At 42.8% G+C, this 20923-nt stretch overlaps 1 protein-coding gene across 1 annotated transcript in view; it reads left to right on the forward strand.

The window, feature by feature from the left end:
* Window positions 1-7088: 7088 nt before the first annotated feature.
* Lrrn1 (leucine rich repeat neuronal 1) overlaps window positions 7089-20923 on the forward strand; it is a 37158-nt gene continuing 23323 nt past the window's right edge. The window contains exon 1 of the mRNA XM_027931973.3: window positions 7089-7564. The gene's annotated coding sequence lies outside the window, so the exon portion shown is untranslated. The remainder of the gene's footprint in view (window positions 7565-20923) is intronic.

A 20923-nucleotide genomic window follows, 5' to 3' on the forward strand; every position in this document is an offset into this window, starting at 1 on the left:
CCCTTATCAGTGTATGGTATCTATTAGGTGTATATTTCCCCCCCTTCCGGTAGGTTTTCTGTTCATGCTATTGATGGTTTCCTTAGCTGAGCACAAGATTATTTATTTATTTTTATTAATTTATTTCTCATTAATTTTTAAAATCTATATATGACAGCAGAATGCATTACAATTCTAATTACACATATAGAGCACAATTTTTCATATCTTTTGTTGAATACAAAGTATATTCACACCATTCATGTCTTCATACCTGTACTTTGGATAATAATGTCCATCACATTCCACCATCATTTTTAACCCCATGCCCCCTCCTTTCCCCTCCCATCCCTCTGCCCTTCCTAGAGTTATTCCTCCCCTGCTCCCTCCCCCTACCCCACTATGAATCAGCCTCCTTATATCAGAGAAAACATTTGGTATTTGGTTTTTGGGGATTGGCTAACTTCACTTAGCATTATCTTCTCCAACTCCATCCATTTGCCTGCAAATGCCATGATTTTATTCTCTTTTATTGCTTTTATTAATATTCCATTGTGTATATACCACATTCTTTTAATCCATTCATCCACTGAAGGGCATCTAGGTTTGTTCTGCAGTTTAGCTGTTGTGAATTGGGCTGCTATAAATGCTGCCCTGTTTGTCTATTTTTTGCATTTGTTGCCTGTTGCCGCAGTCTGGCTGGGCACAAATAACCAAGCCGCCACAAAGCCTTGTAGATTCAAACAGCAACTCTTTATTCCCCAACTCTCACCGGCACTGCGCACACCACACGGGAACACACTCCCTCCACCGAGCTCTGTTCAATCTCCCAGAGAACTCACGGGAACTCCAAAGTAGCAGGCGCCCAAGGCAGCAAGAGCCACCCCATTGCCCGACAGTAAAGGTCAAATATACAATACAATCAATCCAGCATCACAGCAATTATATACAGCTTAACTCAAATCATCATCTCAATGGTTCGCTGGCTGTCACCTTTCAACCATTCCCTCTGGCAAATGCCAGGCATCATTCTGACTGGGCTGTGGCTCTCAACAGCCTGTGCTTTTAAGTTCATGAAGAGTGACCCAGAAGACTCTTAGGAAAGTGTATGCACAAACTTTGGGAAGATCTGAGGATCCCAGTTAAAGTTACTACAACATATGACAAAGACCTTCGCTCTGAAAATTAAGAGAACCAGGTTTTGGGTCTAGTTCTGCTGTTAACCAGCAGTGGCACCTTGAATAAAGGTTAAATCCCATCAAGGTTCTCAGATGCTCTGAAGTTCATGGAAGCATTAGCCTTCTTGATACTTCAGTTTGCTCATCTGTAAAACGAAAGGGTTGAGGCAGATCATCTCTGAGGCTCTTTTCAGCTCTAAAATCCTCTGGTACTTGCTGAGTTGAATTGCAATGACCTTGCTTTGAAAAGCTAGAAGAATCACCATTTATATATCACATGTCTATCTCCAGCTTTCTTTCTCCAAACTGATGAAACTCAAATGCTGAGTCTGGTTTCCAAAAGAGAGCTTGTAAGTAATGGCAGGGTTTGGGCAAGGATATAGACTCCAGGCGCAATGCGTGAACCGATTGCAAGAGAATTGGGATTTCAACAGATGACTAGTCTGGTGGATGAGTACCTGTTATCCATGACAATGGGATATGGACAAGGTTGGACTCAGAAGAGACTGTTCAAAAAGTATGAAAGTCCTGTTACAAAAATAGAACAAAGTACGCAAAACGGAGACCAACTTGACAGACTAAGGTACCAGATGAAATGTAGAGGAGATTCTGGGAGCTTCCGTGTTTCTGTAAAATGTATATAAACCAGATTATCTACTCTATCTGCCAATCTTTCTTTTATAGCCTCGTAGGCCCCTAGGACTAAAGGTAAGTGTTGATATTAAATTTATTATAATAGGGGAACTGAATTCCAGTGCCGTAGTCTCTAAGCATTTTCTTAGGAGGGACAATTCTGAACTTCCTTAAAGCTTTATGGTTACTGAAAGAAAAAAGAATATAAATGGAGACAAGGATAGTTGACAGTCCTCCTCTACCTGCTAGGCGTCCCTGGGAACTTCTGGTAGGTAATGAGCTGATGGTAATTAGGCTAGCAATCAACCAAGATCAGTTTAAAGAGGAGCAGAGAACTGGGAAGTCCTGTTTAGGTGGTTGTTCATACACATTTTGTTTACTGTAATTATATGCCTTCACTTCCTGTGTGAACCTAACCTGGTCATTTCCTTTCTCCTACCTTTGTTATGGGGACTTAGGAATATAATGACCAATGGTAGGAGAGATGGCTGTATTTCTAGTACAGATTATTATACATTACAAAATTTCTTTCTCTAGTACACATTCTCCAGCTTCTTCTGCAATTTAGTGTAGCTGTGTAACAGTTCTTGAGGGTAGAACAGAAATGATGCAAGGCATTTCTTAGCCTGACCCATAGAGTTTTACCTTGTGATCCTGTATTCCCTCTCTCTGCAAGGCAGGTACGTCTCTTTAATCCTAACAAAACCCCATGATATAAGTTCTATTTATTACAAATATAGAGAACTTAAGTATCTTCCTCAAAAACCACACAGTTGTGTTGGGTGGGATTACAAACCCAGGTAGCCCAAATCAAGAGTCCTGGCGCTTACCCATTGGCCGCTCTCAATACAGGAAACAGTTTTAGGTGTAGTGCCTGGCACAGAGTTAGTCCTTGATTTATGTTAGCTACTATTTTACAGACAAAAGAAAAATCACAAGAATGTAAATAGTTGAAAGCAAACTTGATTCTAAAATCCTCTTATCGACTAAAATCTTTAGAATATTAAAACAACTTTGTATTTTTAAGTCTGTGGGCCGAAGAAAAAAATAATGAATATCAGGAAAGCTAAATACATTGATTTGATGATCCAAAATATAGTTAATATCTATAGTTTAATAACCAAAATGGCATTTCTAATGAGTATGTTTGTTATATGTAATAGCAAATAACTGCCAAACTCCTTATTTCTCACCAACAAAAGATGAGTGGAATTATATGGCCATTAAGCATGATAGCTCCAAAGACTTTCTAGTGATATGAAAAAAAATGTTCATGATGTAATGTGATTCAATTACATGTCATTTGTTTATTAATTGGGTGAATTCACTAATTCAGAAAATGTCTACTGAGTACTGATTCCATGCTGGGTACTGACTGGGCTAGGAGCTGGCCATATAGTCCTTGCCACCAAAGAGTTGATGGTCTAGCTCTTCAGGGCAGGCATTCTCAACAGACAGGGAGAGAATTCCTTTCCTAGGGCTTAGTTTCCTTATCTATACAACAAGGGGTTGGAGTAGAGTATTGTTAAGGTCTTGTAGCAATTAAGTTCTACAAGAGGAAAAAGGCATAAGACTTTATTTGGTGTATTATCATAGTACCATAAACCTATTAACTTAATTTCATGTAGAGTAGCTAATCAGCCAGGCACAGTGGCACACACTTATAATCCCAGTGTCTTGGGAGGCCAAGACAGGAGGATCGTGAGTTCAAAGACAGCCTCAGCAAAAAGTGAGGCACTAAGCAACTCAGTGAGACCCTGTCTCTAAATAAAATACAAAATAGGGATGGAGAGGTGGCTCAGTAGTCGAGTGCCCTGAGTTCAATCCCCGGTACCAGAAATAAAGTAACCAACCATCTCTACATTCCTGAGACTGAGTTATTTCCTGAGATGTGGGGACACTTTGGATTAAAACCCAGGGTCCTAGGAAAACTCAGATGGATGGTCACCTCAGTTCCATGTCAAGTTATTAGGCTTAAGATGTAATATTATTTTTAATTATAGAAACCTTAATTAATGCCTTTTTTGTGTTGGAAGGATCTCATATGCAGTATAAAGCTAGAAGAACAGGGACTATGTGTAAGTAGTAAACCCACTCAATTGTCAAAAATGTTTAGAGAAACAACACATTTGGCATGAAGGTTAATAACTCACAACATACCACTTACATAATTACAAGTTGCATACTTATCAACTTCTTAAGAGCTTGGAGGTGGTTGTTTTAAAACTAGAATATTAGTTCAGAGACTGGAAGGAACACCGACTACCAGCACTCTTAATATTTCAGTGAGAGAGAGAGACATATTTTTAACTTCTGAAAATTGTGGTTTTAAATGGCATATTATAATTTGGTTCTCAAAATACAGTGTTCTTTTAAAGATTATTCAAATATGATCACCCTCTAAAGTTTCATCTTTCTTTTTTCCCCTCATTTACCACAGAGATCAGTACCAATTATAATGTTCCTTCAAGTCAACGCTTCAGATTCTCAAGGGGATTGTAGGGGAATGCACAGGGGTTTGGAGCATCCCAACACAGCCAACTCTTCAACAGTAACACCTCGCTCTCCTGGGAACTCCTGGGCCCTTCCCTCCAATTCCGTTCTCCTTCAAAGACCCCAAGGTCTTCTACCATGCCCTAAAGAAATAAATTGTAAGACAACAACCTTTTTTTTACTCATTAATAAATTCAGGACCCCAGGACTGAGTGAGCTCACTAGGAATAATTCAGATGGATTTGAGGACTCAAAGCAAGAAACAAGCAAATGTGGTTGTTATGTTGGTTCATGGGGTATCTCCTCTTTATTCACCCAGGTGGCAAAGGGCTATAAAGTAGCAGTTCATAAAACATTCCCCAAATCCCTTCCCAAATTTGAAAATGGCAGTTTCTAAAATTCAAACCAGTTAACTATGAAGACAGTTCATCAAATCTCCAATAACAAGATCAGATTTCAGACTCTTACCTTGCTAGGCCTCATCCCTCTGTGTTGGGATGCTCCAAACCCCTGTGCATTCCCCCATAGCCCCCTTGAGAATCTGTCCTCTTCTCTTACAGCTATCTTTTCCAGTACGGAGACATCCCCCACACCACACACACACACACATCTTCCTAATGCTCCTTCTACCAGGAGCCAAATAAATGCAGGATCAAGTAGAAATAAGCAGAGCTCCCTTTCACACTCTTGCTTGGGGGAAGAGGGGAATTAGCTTAAATAAATGATACGCTGATTTAAAAAGGAATGAATTGAACAGCAGGGAGACTGAGGCCATTTCTGTCACGGGAGCTGAGAGTGCCTGTAAGATATTCAGTCACATGAGTCAGTTGTTAGAATCCCCATGCCACCTGCCTGACCTGATGTCTTGTTTTAATCTTCAAACCTGCCTGATAATGTCTAGTGTTTACATTTGTCAAGTGTTTACTGTATACCAAGCTCTTCCCTAAGCATTTTTCCTACCCTCACTTAACTAGCACAGTCCTCTGGGATAGGTACTGTTATTAATCCCACTCTAGAGCCAAGAAAACTAAGGCTTAAAGAGGTAAAGTGACTTGCCCACAGGGACCCAGCTCATAAATTGCAGTGCTGGGATTTAAAGCAATGCTGGCCTGATTTCAAGGCTCACACACTGGTGTCTGCCTCCTACCATTCTCAAGAAATCTCTTCCAAAACTCAGAAGCGATTACCAATCTAGCCTCCTAGGACTAACTCCTCACCATCGTTTCTTAGCTTTGGCTGCCTTCTATCGCAAGACCTACTGTATAAAATTCCACATACAGAAACATCATCTCTTCTCTCTTGCAGTTCCAGGTAGACCAACTGGAAAACATGAAGGAGGCTCCCTAGTCTTTTTGAATGATCAGATTCAATTCAGTATTTCCACAATTGGTCCACTGTCTTTCAGGCAAATTCCAAACTATATCTGCACCAAGAATGGCAAGAAATAATAGGCGTGTAATGACACTTGGGTAAAGTTCTAGGCTCAACTGACTTTGAAAGTTCTTACATCTTATTTATTTATAGGCAGCAATGGTTCTTTTTGTCTAGCTATCTCTCTCTCTTCTTCACCTATCTTCTAACCTGAATAGGATCATTATCTTTCCACAGAGCCTCCTAAGGGGCACCGTGTGGCCTGTTGTTATCTACGTGACATTTGCAGGATATCATGGAGCAGATGAACACAGAAGGGAATCAAATATGTATTAGACTTCTAGGCAAGACACCAAGAAATGCTACAGGGATCAAGAACCTAAGATTATTGTTATTGAATTTATCCTGCGGCTTCAAAGAATTCAAAAGTTGATTCTGTAATAGCGTATTCTTCCAAATTCCCCAGAAGTTCTCTGCTCAGATATCATGAGGAAATGGAATCCCATTCTCTTGTCCAAAGTTATTCAGTACTGAAGGGCTAATGATGCTCTAGCTTAAAGTTGATTCCCCCAATACTGTGTATCAAGGGTTTCTCTTGAGCTGGGCTCTGCGCTGCCACTTTGAAGTTGAGACTCACGTGGATAGCTCTGTCTCCACAGACCTATTTGCATCCTTTCCTCCCACCCTTGATCTCAGACACCTCTCGCTGCATTTTTATTCCCCCGGGGAATTTGAACACAACTTTCATACATCACAAATCAGAAAGCTGCAATTTCGAAGTTTCATATACGTTTGCTGAAAGCCTCCTTAAATGGGAAGTGGATTCACCATTCACATTAAGTGTCCAAATACTACTTTCCGCGACAAGGACGAGGACCAGGTCCACCACCGCAGGCACACCCCACCCGGGCTTGTACACCCTGCCCACGGAATCACCCCACATTTTAAAACGAAGGGTCTGATTTTATATTGAAACTTGACTCTATCTCGGGCTGAAATTTGGTCTGCCTCTCAGCCCCTGAGCCCGAGTTCGACGTTGTGCAGAGAGGTAGTAGCCCCATGGTGCCCGGCTGGCCTTTTTACACGCTCATTTTCTCTACATTTTTCCCCCTTTTTGCTAAGAAACGGCAGTGTGCTTCGTTCGCTTCCCTAACCCGGTCGCAGCCTGTCGTCCCCTAGACAAAATGCGACAGCCCGTGGCTCCCTGCAGCCGCGGTGGCGGCGGCGGCACAGCGCGCAGCCCGGCCACCCGAGGCCGGTCGCGCTGCGCCTTTGTTGGGCCGGCTACAGATGGTGCCCCAGCACGGGGCTGAGCCGAGGGCGGGTGTGGGAGGCCGGGAAGGGGGTCGGGAAGGAGGGGAGGACTCGGCGGAGCAGCCAATCGGCGCACAGCCCATCAGCTGACCGCTTTTGCTTACACCAGGTGCACGCCGGCTGCGGGGAGCACAAAGCGCGGCGCACCGAGGGCGCCGGCAGCGAGCCGGGGAGCGAGGCGAGGCCCGTGCGCCCGCGGCTGCAGCGCCTGCCGGGCGGGGAGAGAGGCCGGCGGCGTCAGCCCGGGCGGCGGCATCCCTAGGCGCCTGGGGCGCCCTCCTCGGACCAGCCCGCTCGCCACCCCGCCCTCTGCACCCAGTTCTCTCCGTTCCTTCCCAACCCTGCTCGCTCCTACCCCGGCCCCCCAAGAGCCGGATTTAGCCCAGCCCCGCGCAGCAGCTGTTGCTCCCGTAGCTGCCTCGCCTCCGGTCTCGGTGCTCTGCCGGGGGTCCCCCGAGGAGCCGGTGCGCGCTGCGGGCTGGGAGGGAGGCGCCGCTCAGCCGATCCGCCTCCTCTTTCTCCTCCTGCCGCTGCTGCTGTCGCCGCGGGTGCCCGGCCCGTGCGCACCCCAACACCCCCGCCGGCCGGGCCTTGGGGTAAGTGCACTACCCAACCGGGCCGCAGCGGGAGGTGTGGGAGGCAGCCGGGGGGAAGTCGGGGCAAACTTGTCAGCGTGGCGGACCCCAGAAGGTCTGGGGGACCCTGGGATAAGATCGCGGGCCTAAGGGGGATGAGGGGGCGCGGCTCGTGGAGATATGGAAAATGACGAAGTCGGGAAACGAGATTCTAGTTATTTTCCCCTCCTAAAACAAAACCGAACATCACCAACAGCGAAACCCGGGGTAGCGAGGCCAGACTGAAATGGGCAAAAGGCGGTGGTGGGAGCCCAACCGGTGGATTTCGGGGACCCGCTGGGGGGAGGGTGGTGCCCGGGAATGGGAAGGAGGAGGAATGGAATTGGGGTGTGAATTGGGGAAGGCAGCTGGGACCCGAGCGGAGCGCGGAAAGGGGGCCAAGAGAAGGGAAAGGAAGGTGGCTGATCATGGGTAAAGACTAGAGGAAAGGGGTCTTGCGATGTCCTTGTCGCTGTGAGAAAGGGGCAAGGGGCGTCATTCACAAAGCAGTTGGGGTATTGAAGTCAGCGTTAGGAAGAAGGTGCTCAACTACCCTGCAATCTAACGGGGGGAAAACCCTTCCCCTGTACATTCTGAGTCCAGAAGGGGTGGCAGCCTCAGGAAGCTCGCCAGGGATGCTGAAATGTCAGGGAAGTCCTGGTCCCCTCCAGGATCGGAACCGGCGCGGGGTTCCCGGCTCGGTCAGGGTCAGAAGCGGGGAAAGTTTGCCAGCGAGTGTCCTTTGTGCTGCGTGCAGAGGGGTGTGGGCAGCCGCTGGACTCACGCCGCGCTTCCTAGGATCCCGCGGTGACCGCCTCCTGCGGAGGGAGTTCCTGCCTAGCAAGCTGGGGTTGGGTGGAAAAGTCCAGCAGCTTAAAGGGCGCCCCGCACCCAGGACAGGTGGGAAAGTCTGTCCTGGGACGGCTGCGAGAGAGCAGGCGTGGATACTAGGACCCACAGACTTGGGGAGATGCTTGTTTGCCATATTCACCTCTGTAGCCCCAGCGCCAAGAACAGTGCGAGTGAGTGAGAGGAGGAAGAGAAATGGCTTTGAGACCCTGGAACCACACAGGCAAAGGGCAAAAAATCCGGAATATGGACTCTATATCCTATCCCATCATTAGTATTTTCATTCCTTGACCCGAATAATAAAACCGGAATTCAAATTAGGCAAGGGAGCAGGTCCTGAGGACTTGAGTTTTTGCGTGTAGGCTTTCCTGCGGGACAATATATTGTTGTTTTGTTTTGTTAATTTACTTTGCCACCAGAGTCTGGATGATGATGATTATTACTCAGATATGATCATTAATCATTGTCAAAGCTAGGAGCAGAGGAGTGGAAAGTTCAGGAAGATTCATACTTTGATCCGTATAAATCTAGAGGGAAAAGTGGTGTTATTGGCTCCAGGGCCATGTGTGTCCCCAAGTCTCTGATTTGCATGCAAATGTGAGCAGATCCTGGCAGATGTCTGGCCTCATCCATTCACATGAAGGAATTTGAACAGACAAGGAGCCTTCAGTTAACAATAGACCTTAAGAAAATGGTATAAAGGGGCAGTGTGAATTTTTCTGTTTGGGAATTCCATGGCTTGTTGACACCTTTATGTTAGAGCCAAATTCTTTGAGTGGTATTATTTTGGAAAGCCCAAAGTCTGTTTGCTCTTTACCTGGCTGTATGTATTTGTCCAACATTCGAGCTGGATATTCTGAGCTAGTTAAGGAAATTGTTTCCATGAAGCAGAGAATAACTTGAATCCACTTTCCGTGGCTTTGAAGTGATTCTTGAATTGACTTTTCAACTTTTGGAGTTTCTTTTCCTTTTCTTTGAAAAATAGGACTTTGTGCTCACACTTGTTCCCCATCCTCAGAGATAAGTAGTTGAAGAGAAGATAGTTGTCCCAGACCAACCAACAGGAAGGTCTCACTACAGTGTCTGCTGTTCTGTCACAATTTGGGTCCTTAAGGCACTAAACTTGTACGAGTGCCGTTCCTAGTAACAGGAGTGGATTTGGGGTCACAGCAGAGAACAACAAATAGGGAGGCAATCATGCAATGAACCCCCAAAGCAAGGGCCTTCCTGCCTGATCTAACCTTAGCTGATCAACCAACCACACTGCACAGTTCACCTCCTGGCATTGTGTGACCCGGGAACAAAAGGCCCTGTGGGCCACACGTGAGGCCAGTAATTCTACCTCCTGACACACCAGCACCAGTGGCCTCTTCTTTTGTCAGTCTCAAACACTGTTGAAGGGAAAAAGACCCTATTCACTGAACAGCATTTGCCCCTGTTTTCTATATATTCACTGAAAGGGACATTAAAATACCACCAAAAAAAAAAAAAAAAAAAAAAAAAGATAACATTGTTTTGGAGGGCTCAGTGATTGGGAGGAGGGGTGGACAACAGATGTTGGTCTTCTATTTTGTGTTTCCTGAAGTTATTTTTGCTGGTTCAGTGCCTTTAACACGTAATGCAGGATGTGCCATGAGGGAAAAAGAAAATGAATTGAGTCTCATTTCAGTAAGAAAATGTTATAGCCAAGTTTGCATTTTCTGTCTTGGAGATATATAGAAGTCAGAAAGTAACAAATCATTGTAATAAACTCTTATGTGACTCTTAAACCTGGGATTCTGTCTTCCTGATGGAGTTGAAGGATAACTATAAAATAAAAACGGCATTTCTAAACTAAGACTGCATACCTTTTTGTTGTAAAGTTATCATCTAGGTATTTTCTTGAAACAAAATACCAAAGCTTCATATTTGTGAATCTTTGTCTTTGGCTATTATCCTGTCTTTGTGAGATCTTTATTGTGGAAGTTGAATGAAAGGAAAGATTAGGGAGTTCATTCCTTGGTAAATAAAAGTAGTTAATTATTAGAAAGAATCACTCTGCTACATAAAGGAATCTCAGGCCAGATCCAACTGCAGCCTGTGCCTCTGAAGCATAATCACAGGTGGCTCTGGTTAGTGTTTGAAATTCTAAAATAAAGCAAGGGGAAACGCCACCATTCATCTGTCTCTGGTCAGACGCTGCTAACCCTGAATTCTTGACTTGAATGGCCAGAGAATCACCATATATTCTTTAGCAGAGATACACAAGGGAGTACATCAAATATTTTCTAAAAATCTGCCTCTACAGAGTTATATTGCTACTTTCCCCAAGCCAACTGACTATAAGAAATTATAAATAATCAGAACTGTAGGTTTTTAATACCACCTTAAATAAGCCATAAGCTACAAATAAAATATGGTAAATTATAGGATTTGAATGTCATTTTTACGATGCTTTCTTTAAGTTCATTTTTAAGCTGCAAAATAATAGTTATCCGGGTGATTCATTTGAGCACTAATGTAAGGTTGCTCAAATATTGTATTTAATTTTTTAGAGTTATTATGCAGATCTTCTATTTTGGGTTAAGCCAATCCGAAGATAAAGCAAATTCCATTTTAGAAGCATATTTTGGTTTCTGGGAACAATGGAAGTATCTTTAACTCATGAATAGAGCTTTGATTAATATTTTATTCAGGATGAAATTATAATTATATAGACAAAGTCAGAAAACATGTATTCTCTCTTGTTTTGGCCAAAGTTCAGAAGAGAGACTAAACTTAAACTCTAGCTGTAAAACTCAATATTTTAGTGACCAAAGGAATCATTTCTTCTAAAAGGTATTCTAAAGTGAATTTTTCTTTTAAATTTTTCTTGTTTCAGAATATAACCAATTATCTACTTAATGGATATGTTAGGCTATAGCCTCCACATTTCTAAAAACAGACAAGGTCACAAGTGGTTATTGACATTGTATTATAATCCATGGATATGTGTGTGTGTGTGTGTGTATACACTCACGTGTGTATAATATATATAATAATATGTTTCAGTGTTTTTTAAAGGAAATACTATGCAGGATTGCATGCTCCTCTATTTTTAACTTTTTATATGTTTTCAAAAGCTCTAGCAAAATAAGGATGTTATTTGCAATTTTATTTGGTTGGTAAGCAAGCTATATTACCTAGTCATAGAACTTGGATCATTTGCTGAATTGCCAGCCTTCAAATTTCTCAATTATAACCCAGTAGGCATGGGCTAATAAGGTTGGAAGGACTAACTGACTACCATAATCAGATTGGTAGAAGGTTTATAGAAGCACTACCTCCAGTACTACAACTGACATGAACATCACATCAAATATACTGAAAATCATCCCTGAGATGTAAAGGAGCGAGGTTTACAATGATACACACCAAAGGCCCTGTCCACCTCGACTTCAGAGTCCCCTCTAAAGATGCCACTATATTAGCGTAAGACACTCGGTTTAGAAAGCTGTGCGGTGAAAACTGCTTTTATAGTGGCTTATTGCCTTCCATTTGCACTCTTTATAGCTCAGAGGTTGGAATGTTATTTGAAAGCTCTGATTAATATAAATGAGTTGTAATTTGGTGACCCGGGCTGTCCTAGCTCACATCTATTATACCGCTGGCAGACATGTGGTCTCCACAGCTGTCCCCTCATTTGTGTATGAAGCAGACACACTGGTGGCATTTTTCGGTTACCATAGCTACATTTACAATGTACATGTGACATGACATCTTCCTGTGTGAAAGGTTTTTATGTGGCTGAAATTTAGTCGACCTGGGAGTGAAAAGTACAACTACTGAAAGTTGGAAGAACACAGCGATGAATGTGCCATTGTTCTGGAGCTACCTTCTCAATTATGGGAGGAGAATCTTCCTCCAGGAGCATCCAGGAAAGGGCAATCACCAGCCTTTGCCTAACAGAGATTTCCAAGGGAGGTATTTCCAACAATGCCTAACCTCTGCAGGAGAATGTCCATTAAATATTCATTTCAAAATATTTGCTCTTACTGTTTATGACTGTCCTTTGTGGGATAATGGATTAGCAGAGTCATTTTCAATTCAGACAGGGAGACCTGAACAGCATCTATCTCAGTGAGACCTAGGAGACCTCCCCACCCCCCGAAAAAAAAAATCAGTTTGTCCTATTAAGCAGTGAGCACAATGAGAGAATCTTCATTTAGGAATATTGAAAAAGCTTTACAAAGAAAGAAAGGTGGCTTAATTGGTTTCATGCCTATAATTTTCTCCTCTAGGAAAAAAAAATATGTTAGCATGGCAATAAAGAATATCATTAACCTGCATTGTTATTTCACAATAGTAATAAGTCTTAATTTGCATCCCTAATACTCATTGTAATCAAGCCCTGTACAGAGAGTCAGGGATGTTCAGGCTGTTCCCAGCTCTGACACTAATGACTGAATGTGTGACCTTCCAGATGTCCTGCAACCCTCCTGAGGCTTCCTGTTCCTATCAGAGTTGAGTCGTGAAGGGTCCAGGAAAGTTGGTAGATGTTTCTAACATTACCGTTGCAAAGAATTTGATTTTTGTCCTAACGTTATGATTGCATAGAGAGCTTAAAGGTCCAGGGGACAACCCCCACCTTTTCTGCAAGGTGATTTTCCTCCTTTCTAGTTCTGCAGCTAAGAGATTTTGTTGTTGCTCTTTTTAAAATGTTCTCTCCCTAATATTGACAGTTCCCTACCACCTCATCTGGGCCCTCCCGGGGGAAAGAACTTTTCTGGGGATACAGAAAGCTATTTATGCTCACTAAACATTTGTTCACCCAATAAATATATATTGAACGCCACCTGCTATGTGCTAGGCATTAGAGAAGGCACTAAAACTAAAGTTGGCTTGATTTTTCTGCAGCTTGTAATTAAATCCACCATAAGCACTTGTTTCCTCAATCCATGTGTTCTTTTACAAATATTTATTGAGTGTGCAGAATAAAAAAAGGTACTCTCAACAGACGATATTTGAGTGGAGGGGTTGGGGGTACCAGGGATTGAACTCAGGGGCACTCAACCACTGAGCCACCTCCCCAGCCCTATTTTGAATTTTATTTAGAGACAGGGTCTCACTGAGTTGCTTAGCACCTTGCTTTTCCTGAGGCTGGCTTTGGACTCTGTGATCCTCCTGTCTCAACCTCCCAAGCTGATGTGAACAGAGGATTTGAACCAGGGATTGCAAGTTTGAGGCTACACTTTGGCCACTTAGGGAGAACCTATATCTAAATAAATAAAAAGGCTTTGGGGTGTGGCTTAGTGGTAGAGTGCTCTTGAGTTAAATGCCCAGTACCAGCTCCCGCCCACCACCACCACCACACACAACTATAAACCTGGGTCAGAGTTGTTCATTGCTCGTAGGACTCGGTCTGAATTCAGTGGGCCTTGAGTGAAGAGGAGAGGACAGCACAAGCCGCATAATGGGAAAATGAGGCTAAGTTGACTTAGCTACAGACATCTCAGGTCTCAGAACTTTAAGCTTTGTAAAAGTCTTAAATATCTCATTTGATCTGCAATATTCTGAGATACCAGGATTATCACTGTTTCTTCTAATAAGGGACCAGGGTCATGAAGAAGGTCAAACTGACCATGAACAAGTCACAGTTTATTGATTAAGGTTGAAGGATGGTACCAGGTACGGTGGCACATGCCTGTCATCCCAGCGACTTGGGAGGCTGAGACAGGAGGATCAAGAGTTCAAAGCCAGCCTCAGCCATGGTGAGGTGCTAAGCAACTCAGTGAGATCCCGTCTCTAAATAAAATACAAAATCGGGCTGGGGATGGGGCTCAGTGGTTGAGTGAGTGTACCTGAGTTCAATCCCTAATACCAAAAAAAAAAAAAAAAAGTTGAACTTTTCTAGTTCACACATCTAAGTAAAAGACTGGAGCTGGGGCTGCCTCCTGGACTGTGGAGTCCGAGCAGAACAGAAGATGACAGTGATTCAGCCTTGTAGCTTCTGGATTACCAGAGACAGCAAGGACCTGGCAGGCAGCCATTAAAAAGTAGCAAGCAGGGAAATTTAAGCTGGGTTCCCCGACAGATCAGGTCCTCCATCTTGGGTGTTAAGCTGATCTGAGCAGCATTAATAAAATGCTCAACCTGGAAGAAACTTTCATATGATGCTAGGGTTAGAAAACGAGAAGACCCAGAACATGCGGAAAGAATGAATTCGGAAAAGATGCAACAGTGTCACCGTTCTCTGTTCTCCATTTTGCTTTGGCAGAGGTATTTAATGTTCCTACCAGAGAAGGACAACCAGGGTATAGACGCATGCACACACATGTGTACAAACATAAAACAGAGAGATTGCATACTGTTGAGTGTGTGCTTGTTTGTTTCTGTAACGAAACTTGCACATCAACTTCAGTTTTGGAGAGAGCCTTCTCTTAAGGCCTAAAGGGTGTGTTGACCCCTCATTTCTCCTGCCTAGTGGAGTGTTTTCTTAGGGGAAGGAAAACTGAGAAGCTACAGCACTACTCAAGGTTTCTTGTTTGTTTTCGCAACACTGGGAATTGGACTATGGTTCTTCTACCCCTGAGCCACACGCCCAGCCCTTTTTAATTTTATTTTGAGATAGTCACTAAGTTCCTGGCTGACCTTGAACTTACGACCCTCCTGCCTTGTGGGATGACAGGCATGCACCACAGTGCCTGGCTCTGCTCAAGAATTTTTTCATCCTCAGTGATTTCCAGGATCATGAGTGAGAGTTACGCGGGGCTTCAGCCACATCCTGAGAGTCTCCAGGACACTCGTGAAATCTACATTCACTCCTCGAACATGAGTGGAATCTACCTACCCATTAAGTCGTCGGCCCATAACAGAAACACCGAGAACAGCAGAGTAGCAATTTACTGGATTTCTTTGGCTTGTTATTGCAGCTGAGGGTTCCGAGCAGTGAGGATGACAAGTAAGGTTTAGCACCCCCAAAGGACCAGTTAGCTTTGCTGTGTTCTATGGGGACACGCAGAGCCATGTAAGCAGAAACTCTCGTTATTTCCCAACTGGGAGGTCGGATGAAAAACTTGGGTCATTTTAAAGACATCTGAAGGGAAAACACGTAGTATGTGGGCAGATGTCATGGGGATACCTTTCTCTGCATGTGTAAAGGGTAGCACTGTCAAAATGGAACTGTAGTGCAGAAGTTCCCAAGGCTTCACGAGGAGGATTGAGCAAGTAGGATGAAAGGTGAGCCCCGTGCAAATGAGATGCTTTAGTAAGTGGGAGGAAAATATTACACAGGGCTCCCAGGTTGTAGAGTCCTTTATTTATAGTTGCAATTTATAGCATTCCTGCTTTGTAAGCAGGGCACTTTTAAGAATCGCCTCTATAGGGCTGGGGTTGTGGCTCAGTGGTAGAGCGCTCACCTAGCACGTGTGAGGTCCTGGGTTCGATCCTCAGCACCACATAAAGATAAATAAATAAAGGTGTTGTGTCCATCTACAACTAAAAAATATTTTTAAAAAAAGAAAAAGAAAGAAAGAATTGCCTCTGTGACCCATGAATGGCACCTGAAGACCTGCTAAGAGGCCGAGCAGGGACATGAACTTGGGTCTGTGTGACTCTAAACCTGCCCTGTTAAAGCACTTGGCTATGTTTCTTCCTCTTTAATTGCAGCTATAAAACAAAAAGGCTCGATTAGATTAGCTCTTCTAGCCCATCCATATTCCACAAAGTTATATAATTCCATATAAAAGTAATGTTTATGTAAAATAAAACCATTTTTTACTGCTTTTAATTTTGAAATCTATTTAACTCATCATCACTGAATTATCCTTTAAAATTATATTGGAGTTATTAACAGAACATGTTTTTAAACCCTATTTAGGATAAATAATTTTTACATGGAGGAAAATGCATATTTAAAGATTACATCCTTCTAACCATTACCATCACACTGCATATTAAGTTGTATCATTGCTTTCTAAATTTAGAAGTTTCTAAAAATTGAAAAGCATCTTCCTGTTACACAGAATTTTTATTTAGAAAAATTCCTGTTAATATTATCAGAGATAGGTAAATTGTTGAATCTTAAGAAAAGTACCCAATAATTTTTATTAAGAGCTTCAAGCTCCCAGGATTGTTAAAATCTACCATCTGAAATCTGTTTCTAAAGCTTGCTTTGCTTTAAGGTATCCTTCTGACATGCAAGTGACGTGTCAGAACAATGTGTCACTCATTGCGGTGGTGTTACAGGATGTGTAGCCCTAAGCAGGGGGAAAAGAGTGGGTAACAAGGCAGGTCTTAGAGTCGGGAAGACTTAGTTTCAAAACCACATCTCAGGGCTGGAGTCGTGGCTCAGTGGTAGAGCACTTACCTACTATGTGAGGTACTGGTTCAATCCTCAGCACCACATAAAAGTAAATAAATAAAATAAAAGTACTGTGTCTATCTACAACTAAAAAAAGAAAAAAAAAATTTAAAAGCGTGCATCTCAGCTCTGTGCTGTAAGCCTCGATGTCCTCATCTGCAAAGTGAGGATATTAACAGAACCTGCAATTCCAGAATCACTTGTTCAATCATCTAAGTCTCCTAGCATAGTTCTTAGACCAAAGCAAGTACTTAGAAAGTAAATAGTACAACTGGGAGAAATTGTATCATTATATTTTCTGACACTTCTGCCTGCTACTGTGTCTGCATTCTGAGGATGCTAATTCTGAGGCAAATGGAGCAGTGTTCAGGGACAAGAAGATTCAGACTAGAGGTTTCATGCAGTCAGAAGTTCACACGATTGTCTCCTTTTGTGGGTAAGAGAGCTTTATATTTGTCCAGACATGCAAGAAATCCTGTCAGCTAATGTATTTTTAATGGACTGGCACACAGATGAATATGTTAGAACACTTTTCTTTGTTTCTACATTCTGTTCTGTTTCTACTTTCTCTGTTCCCTTTCAGAAAATATTACAATGCCCCTTCTTAGTCTGTTTTCTCTCTGTTGCTATAACAAAATACCCGAGGCTGTTTACTTTATAAAGAAAAGATGCATACTTAGCTTATAATTCTCATGGCTACAAAATCATAAACATGAGACCAGAGTCTGGTGAGGGCCTCTTAGCTGTGTTACAATATGTTACAAAAGGTGACAGGGAACTGGCTACATGTAGAAGGGGCACCTGTATGAAGGAGGAAAAACATGAGCCAAGGAAAGCTGAGCTTACTTTGTAACAACCCATTTCTCCCAGAAACTACTCAATTTCTGCTACAAATAGATTAGTCTCTTCCAGTTGTGGTGCCCCCATAACCTGACCATTTCCCACTAGACACCACCTCTTAAAGGATCCACTACCTCACACCACCACACTGGGACTAAAATTCCAACACAGTAACCTTTGGCAGACAAACATCTAGACCGCAGCAGACCCTAAATTGTAATTCACAGAATCCCACTTTATAGCCAGAGACAAAAGGTTACATTCAGAGATGTTCCATAAAGAGGATAGGAACTGAAGTTGGTATAACTCATAGATGCAAGAGCTTCACCTCTCTGTATCCACTGTGATCATAAAATCATTGGGCATGTGAAACTCAAACATTGCTAAGCATCTTGGGAGTGCTCAATAAGCAATGCTGCACTCCTTGTTATCGTTAGTTCTTGGTATCATCATCTCCACACGTCGTCATCTTATTGACCCAACTCCGAAGCTCCTGGTTGGATTAGAATGCTCCAGGGCAGAGTCAGTCAAGAAGCAAGAGGAGGTCACCAGGGGAGCCAGATCAGATGTGACCTCTTAGAGGGATCCCAGATGGACTGACAGGGGCAGATTGCTGTGGCTTATCCTCCACAGCCCCCTGCCCCATTTCAGCTCACAGATTTTCATTTGCATATGGAAGGGTGAATCAAGAACATCCTCTTTGAATTCTTCATGATGTAGAAATAATAATTATTTACGGAGAACTTCATTGTCTTGTTTAATCTTCATAACCAGTGCTTCCCATTGGATAGGTGGTTGCATTGGTTGGCCATTGGAGATTTCCATACTTTCAGCTCTGAAGTCTTTTGGCCACCTGGCTACCCTTGCAGGCCAATGGATGGAATCTTCTGAGTGCTGAGAGGAGCACATAGAAACCCCGAGAGGTCTTTTCCCCATTTTAAAGATGTGGAAAAACCTGAGGCAAGGAACTTGCCCAACGCCTTTCAGGTAGTAGTACATATGTAGGAGCAGGTACTCTGGCTCCTGGTTTTCCTTCAGGCTGCCTTGGGAACACTATCCCTGAGTTCCCTCTATCTCCTTGCCCTTGCTTCAAGTATAGGATATGCCATCTTAATATAGGATTATTTATTCAAGTCACTGTAACGCCATCACCACCAAACAGCTCCTTAAGGGAAAAAAAAAAAACTATGACTTGGTCTTAGGTCCCTGGCACCTGTCATAGCACTTGGCACGTGAAAATGCACTTAGCAAATATTCAGTGAGTGACAGAATTTCCATATCATATGTCTGTTTTCATTTTGCCAACGCTGCGTCTTTAAAACAATTTTTACAAAGTTATTTTCTCTGCCGTTAAGTAGAAAATGAGTAGTTCATAAAGATGTATTATACTCATGTTGGTGTTTATTAAACTTTCTAAGTTTATTATAGAAATTAAAATTCCTTTGGGGAAGTTTTTAATGATATTATTGCCAAGCAAGTGTTATTCATCAAAAGATATTGACTATATGCATGTAGAATATCTTGGAAGGGTGATGTGGGAGGTGACAACAATGTACATGGTATTATTTCCGTCCCAGATGAGCTTCCAAACTCATTGGAGAGAGAAAGTGAATAGAGATAAGACAAAACAGGCCAGTGATCATCTATAGAAATTCCACAACAAAGCAGGAAAAAAACAGGGGTTCCACCCAGACAATTCCTGCTTTGCAGCTCTACCACATCACATGCTAGCAATGCACTCTTGGATAAGAGATTCAATGTGTTGATCTAAACTCTCTCCTCTAGACATTGCAAGAATGATATCTACTCACAGGGTTGTCATGACGACATATGGAAGGCATTGGGTCCAGTTCTGAGAATACGATGGTCATTTGGTTCAGTCATTTGGCAAATATTTCCACTTGTGTGCAGATCATTTTCTATGGACTGGGGATATGGTGGTGAGCAAAGCACTTGGTGGGTACTCCCCACTTGGAACTTGCCATCTATGTGTGATGACTCCACTTATCACACACACGCGTGAATGGGAAATTACGGCTGTGTCAAGTGAGCCCAGTGGAAGAGAAGCCATCGAGACCAGGAGAATATACCACGGAGGCTTCCACGAGAAGACCTCCTAAAGAAGCCACCTTTAAACCCAAATCTCAAGAGCAAGCAAGAGTTAACCAGGGGAAGGATGTGGTCAGAAGGTGCCTGGTGGGTTTGAGAACAGAGAAGACAGGGGTGGCGCAGGATAGAAAAAAGGGGGGACTCTCTTTCCTCTGCTTCCAAAACACACTTGGAGTTAGAAAAGGCCAAATTTGGAGGAAGTTCAGCAAAAAAGGAGAGTTTTGGTTATATACAGAAGATATGTGCTGGTTGCTGTTCTGGGGGAAAGACAGAAGAAATTCTGAATTCCTGGAGAGGCAAGTCAGGCGAGCAGTTCTTTGAGTGACATGTTTGATCTGGCATATGCCAGGCTTCAAGGACAAAAGGACATTCCTGGAAGAAATTCTTTCCCTCATCTCTGTGTGACCTTGTGCATGTGAACTAACTTAGATCTGAGTCTTGATTGTTTAAAAAAAATTAAATAACATCAGAGGATTGTGAGAATGGAAAGATGCAATGTAAAAATGGCACACAGTACCTAGTAAGTTCTGTAAGCTCATCTTGTAAGTAAGTTAGCTCATCTTGCAATGTTTGTCTTCCATTGCCTTCTCCCCCTTGTAATACAATGTCCTTTTATTGTAGATGAACTTCTGATTAAGACACTAGTTAACTGACACCCCATCACCTGGGTTGCCCATAAATGAACCTTTGTTCATTCAATTCAGGGATACCAGAAAAGTTTCTCTTGCTTGACCAGCCCATGGCTCATGTGTAAGAGGTCATTCTTGCTCATGATCTCGGTTATGTAAAAGGTATTTGACTACATCTGGCTGATGCGAACATGGAAGAAGAGATCAGTGCTGAGGGTGTAAGATCTTACATGTTGGATCGGTCACTTAGTCTTAAGTGATGTGTCCTCACTGGAGAGATGTTCTTTTCTGCCTGATCTCAATTATTATGGCTAATAATATAGAGGTCATTTCAACACTGAGTTTGTAGCATTTTGCTCTGTAATGATTTTTTTTTTACATCTTTGTATTGATATATAACTAAATTCAGACACTATCACCAAATAGTGACCCAAGGAGCTGATGGAGTTAGTTATTTTTAAGCAAGATTGAAGCATACTTTTACTCTTTTTTGTATCACCCCACTCCATTTTTTATTTATTTTTATTGTTGCAGTACTGGAGACTGAACCCAAGGTCTCACAGATGCTAAGCTACACTAAGTTATCACTAAGCT

This window comes from Marmota flaviventris, chromosome 20 (genome assembly GCF_047511675.1).
Source record: "Marmota flaviventris isolate mMarFla1 chromosome 20, mMarFla1.hap1, whole genome shotgun sequence".
Taxonomy (NCBI): domain Eukaryota; kingdom Metazoa; phylum Chordata; class Mammalia; order Rodentia; family Sciuridae; genus Marmota; species Marmota flaviventris.